Source organism: Oryzias latipes, chromosome 5, assembly GCF_002234675.1.
Source record: "Oryzias latipes chromosome 5, ASM223467v1".
NCBI classification, from domain to species: domain Eukaryota; kingdom Metazoa; phylum Chordata; class Actinopteri; order Beloniformes; family Adrianichthyidae; genus Oryzias; species Oryzias latipes.
The window spans coordinates 12,522,896-12,528,895 of NC_019863.2; positions in this window are offsets into that span (position 1 = coordinate 12,522,896).

A 6,000-nucleotide genomic window follows, 5' to 3' on the forward strand; every position below is an offset into this window, starting at 1 on the left:
GAATAAACCCCTTTTGTAATCGAGGCTAAAATGTATTCATTTTAATCATTTTTTGAAATCTTGTGTGTTGGACCGGATGGAAAAGGAAAGGAGGAAAGAAGAGAGAGGGATGTTGGGGGGGGGGGGGGTATTATAGAAGGGAGGGGGGGATAAAACCATGAAGCAGCATAAAGCAACAAGTTGCTGGATGGTTACAATGCTTCTCCACACACACTCAAATGTTATAAACATACCTGTTGGCTCCAAAAATGTTTACATGTCAACATGTACACGATACAAATAATGTTCTCACACGCGTATCTATGCACTCAAACCAATTAGTGTGAAACATTTCATTCAATCACACAAACTATTTGTGCAAAGGTGAGCTAACACCTGTGCTCAACTGAGTGTTTATGTTCTTCTAAAATGGGTGATGAAATGTAAAAAGAAGGAGGGACAGGGCCCAGCCATCCCCACACCAAGACCCCCGCCATAGCAGCAGCCAGAATCCCCCAACACCTGCACAGCAGACAAATTCTACCTTTAATGTAAGGAGCTAGCAATCTGACAGTGTCTCCATCCCTTCGTCAGCCACTGAGCTCATTTTGTGACATGGGGATCAAAATCATTTCATTCTGAACCTGATGAAAACTGAGCCTTTTTTTTTTAACAACATTGGAAACTTCCGTTGAATTTTAGATCAAAAAGCTAGCTACATCTAAGAAATCTTCTTTTATTTATTTTTTCATTTAACAAAACTGGCGATTAAACTGTGAGCCTGTCCTAATTTAAAGGGCCTATTCTATGCTTTTTGTAAGCCTTTTATAATAAACAATATCCATGCTTATAATTTATTGCTTATGATATTATATTACTTGCCAAAAATATTAGTAATATATCATAAGCAATATATTACTTGTGGATGACGCCCACAAAGAGGCGTCAACCTAGAATCGGCCTCGGCAGCGGGTCTATGTTTCGCCCATGAAAACAAATAACATCGGAACTTTTGCAAAGATGGATGTCCATATTCTATTTCTAAAATGAAAGAGTTTTATAGCTGATAACTGAGGAAGTGGGTGTGTGTGTTAGCCTGGGGGCGGTGCTGGGTTAGACTCTTTCTGGAAGGGGCTGTTCTCACAGCTTGTGAGAAGCCGCTCGCTTTTGTGAGTTGGGAGGGGCTGGCGCTCAGAGAGCGAGTTTTTAGAGAAATACTCAAAAATGCATGAATGGATCAAAATACTGCTTTGCGGATTCTTTTTGTGAGGAATGAACATTATAGTACTCTTAAAAGCTCAGAAATTGATTTTGCATGGTATAGGCTGTTTAAGAAATACACGCAAACCTATTACCCTTAAACTAAACGTAATTAATTAAAGTTTCTAATGGAAAACAAATCAACCTTTGAATTGTTACACAATGTTACACATATATTTGTTGTCTCCAAAAATATTCACATACAATCATGTTAGCATGACATACACAATACAGCTACAGTTCACACGCACACACCTATGCATACAACCAACGCATGTAAAACATTTCATGCAGTCTCACATACTATTGGTGCAAAGGTGAGCTGAAACCTGTGCTCAGGTGAGTGTTTATGGGTTACTGTGGTGGATGATGGAATATAGAAAGAGGGAGAATGCCCAGTCACCCCCACACCGAAACCCCCTCTGAAGCACTTTTGTCAAACACACAGACCAGCGCCAGCAGTATTGCCACAGGGGCCCCCAACGCCAGAGACCAGGGGGGCACAGGAGCACAGAGAGTGCAAGTTCCAGCACAGCCAGAAGAATAACCCTCCCACCACGCCAGGGGGCCCAGCACAGGGCCCCACCCCTGAATAGTCCCCCAGCCCCAGACAAGTAGCCCACTACCACCAAGGAGTTCAGAGGACGAGCCCCACACCCCAGGCAACCACCCGCCACCCCACTGGAGGTCCAGGAGAGAGCAAGGCAGGGGTAACCCAGCCCTGCCAAGGTAGACGCCCAAGAGAAGTCGGGGTCCCCCACGAGCGTGGTAAACACAGGCTGAACAGGCTCCCACTGTGGTAATTTCGGAGAGACTTAGCGCCCGAGGGCAAGGACCAGAACCAGCACCACAAGGACATAGACACCCCAAGGCTTAGGTGTGATGTGATCATGGTCATAGTTTTTGCCGGAGAACTTAGGGATCCCTTTCACTGCGAGGAGAGAGTGCTGCCCTTGAAACTCCTGTTGTCTCTGGATGTCTAAAGCTCATCCTGAAATGCAAGATAATTTCTCCAACCTTTTAGGAACATCATTAGACCTATGTTGACATTCAGAAAAATACTACATTTGAATAGTAACACAAACTGAAATGAATAATCGTATGATACAATGTGAGCAAAACCCTTTATAATGGTATCCTCTACAAAACAATATTTGTACAGAAGGAAATGGGCTTTATATATAATCCAGAGCCTTTTTCCACACTGCAAACTAATATTTTTTGGGCAGGCCACTTTACTGTCACCTTGCAGAGACTCATTCAAGGAGACATTCCAAAGACGCTTGAGCAACCTGCCTAAAATTGTCTTGTTAAACTTATAGCAATTTATCAGTGGAGTTCACATAGAAGATTTATAGATAAACTAATAGCCACCAAAGCTGCTGATCAACCAGTTGGGACGTGCTTCAAGCATGAGTCTCTTTTCTTACGGGGAGGAAAATTGTCTCTTGTGCCTCATGTCATGCCGCATTAATTTCTGTGTAATAGTTCATAGGCACAGATGGATCGTAGATCACTTCTAGCAAAAGAGTTTTCCTTCCATCCTCTACAGTTTCCTGCTTCGGTTGGGTCAGTGTCCCCTTCAGCTGACTTTGAAATCCATCTCAGGGGTAAATACTAATTCAATAAGTCAAGGATAAGAGAAGTTCTTTAGAAGTCTTTAATACTTGTAGTTCTCATAAATTGTTAAATCCTTTTTATTTATTTCCTTATTTTAGTTATGCTAAATCATTTGAGAGAAGCTCAGAGTAGAATCTCTACTTCTCCTGATTTAGGAGAAAATAAATTAAAGAAAATGAATAAAGGGGTGTCAACGTCGAACCTGCTTACTCCCTGGGTAACTTAGCCAACCCAGCTATTCAGTTTAGTTCAATTCAATTCGGTTTAATAGATATATCCCAATATTACAACACAGTTGCCTCAACAGGCTTCACAACAGCTACTGTTGGGCAAAGGCAAGGGATACCCTAAAGAGGTTGCCAGTCTATTGCAGGGCCACACACAAACATGCATACTTAGGAGCAATTTAACACTTGTGCTATCCTATGACCCCCCACCCTTACATTGACGTGTTCTCCCTACCATGACAAAGGTGGATAAAGGTGAATAGGATTTCATGTAATCCATGGACACCAGTGAAGATCACAAGTCATTGAAGAAAAAAGGTTCAGCGCACTGTAGGGCTGCACGATATGAGGAAAACTTGCGATATGCGATATTAGTGATCAATATTGCGATAACGATAAATTTGCGGTAAATAAACAAATAGAAAAATAAACAAAAACATCATTCCCTTTTCATTGCAACAGTTTAAAAATTATACTCCAAATGACCCTCATCGACATGGGGGACAAACGTCAGGGTGGCTAACCCTGGTCCTCAAGAGCCTCAACCCTGTCTGTTTTCCAATTCTCCCTAGACTGCTCGATAATGATAACCAAAATCAGGTGTGTTCAGTCAATCAGGATGTGAAATCACTTGAGTCAGCCAATCAACAGCAAGCTGGTTAAGGAGAGCTGGAAAACAGGCATAGTTGAGGCTCTTCAGGACCAGGGTTAACATAATAGGCCTCCATCTGATTGGTCAACAATGGGAAGGCGTCCATCTGATTGGTCAAAGCATAAAGGGATTTATTTGATTCGTTAAATGCTTCAAGCTGCTAGAAGATTGTTTTAACACATTTTGGGTTTGCGATTTATTGCGATATTCGCCGTCTTTTGCGATATGCATATTGCAGAGCTGGATATTGCGATAACGATAAATTTGCGGTATATTGTGCAGGCCTAGCGCACTTCTTGTGGGGTCTAGATGACCCCACTCTAAATGCTACAGTGCCTAGGATAGCACAAGGGCTAGAGATATCAATTAACATATGAAGCCAGTTTATTGCTATGTGGAACAAAGCCGATATACTGTGGAGAACAAGCAAATTTTATGCAGAAAAGTCCCAGCGGGGAGCCTGATGTTGAGACAAAAATTTAAAACTTGAAAGTAAAATATAAAGTTTGAATGAACTAAAAGCGCATGACTTCCATAATTTCCATCGTGACTCCTGACCAATGACTGAAGAGATCTTTAGTCACATGGTTTTGTTTACAAACTTTAGTCCGGAACAGGAAAGTCCGCTTGACTGAAGTCTGAATGCAGACCAAATGCAAGGTTCAGGACTCGATCTAGACCAAATTAAGCAGACTGGGTCCGGACCAGAAGGACTGATTCTTTTAGACACCAGTCTATGCTTTTATGCTGTGTTTTCTTCCTTATTTCTTCCAAAATATAGAAATAGGTTAATGTAAAGTCTTTTTCTCATTTTTACATACTCAAAACTATGGAAAACACAGTCTGTAAGTAATCAATAACGTACTTATTATTTTATCCTTTCTCTCGTGTGAGGATCGACATCAACCCAAAAGTCATGCAATAGCTGAAATTGCACTTTTTTTTAAAATTCATTACTTTTGGGTTGATGTCGATCCTCACACAAGAGAAAGGAAAAAATAATCAGTTAGTGTAGCTCCTTACTTGAAAAAAATCAAATAATGTAAAATATCCTAAACTTTTAAGATAAAACATGAAAAAAAATAATCATCAAATTGGGTGGCCAGAACTGAAAATTCTGAAAAAGTCATTAGGCTCCCAAACCTGTTCTGAACAAAATCTTGCTAATTACAAGCACTAGACCATGTTCTGTTGCAGTCTGTTTGCATCAAGAAGGGTATCTGGCATGACAATGATACAGGGCAAGGCTGAAGAGCTACCCACATGATACCTTTGGTACAGAGAAGTTAGCGTTTCACCACAGCTGGTTTAACCCTTGTGCTATATCTTAGATGACCCCACCCTTGTATTAACGTGTTATCCCTACCATGACAAAGGTGGATAATCACCAGTGATGTTCACAAATCATTGAAGAAAAAAGGTTCTGCACACTGTCTAGTGGGTCTAGATGACCCAACTCCCAATGTTTAACCCTTGTGCTATCATAGACACTTTAACATTGGGAGTTGGGTCATCTAGACCTACTAGACAGTGTGGTTGAACCTTTTTTCTTCAATGATTTGTGAACCTCACTTGTGTCCATGGATTACATGAAATCTTTCCACCTTTATCCACCTTTGTCATGGTAGGAATAACACGTCAGTGCAAGGGTGGGTTCATCTAAGGTAGCACAAGGGTTAAGTGCCTAGGATAGCACAAGGGTTACACCTAAGCATAATTATTCTGAAAATCACTCTGTGCAGCAACCTGTTTAAATGACACAAAACAAACAAAGTTTTTTCTAAAATAAGTGACACAAGTACTGCTGGGATCCTTTCTTCAGGGTCACACAAGGTACCAAAGACCCAAAATACAATCCTTGGCAGGAGGTCAGTGTACAAAAGCTATTTTAACAAAGAAAAGATGGAAGTTTGACAGAATCTTGTTTATATAAAGAAACACATACACACTCACAGAGAGTGAGGCAAATACCTATTTGTCAGTACCTGATTCTTCAAGTTGTCTCTCTCAAATATGAAAGAGGTCTGTCATGTCCAGCATTGTTACACTTCAACTGTGAGAAATGGAATGTAAAAACAAAAGACCATTCTTAAATCTTGCAGACCTCTGAAGGTCCTCCTGTTCAAACATACAGGCCTGTCTGAGGTTTGCCAGCGATCATCTGGAGGATTCAGAAGAGGAGTGGGAGAGTGTCATATGCTCAGATGAGACTAAAATAGAACTTATGGGGCTGCCTTTTCTTCAATCGGGACAGGATAACTA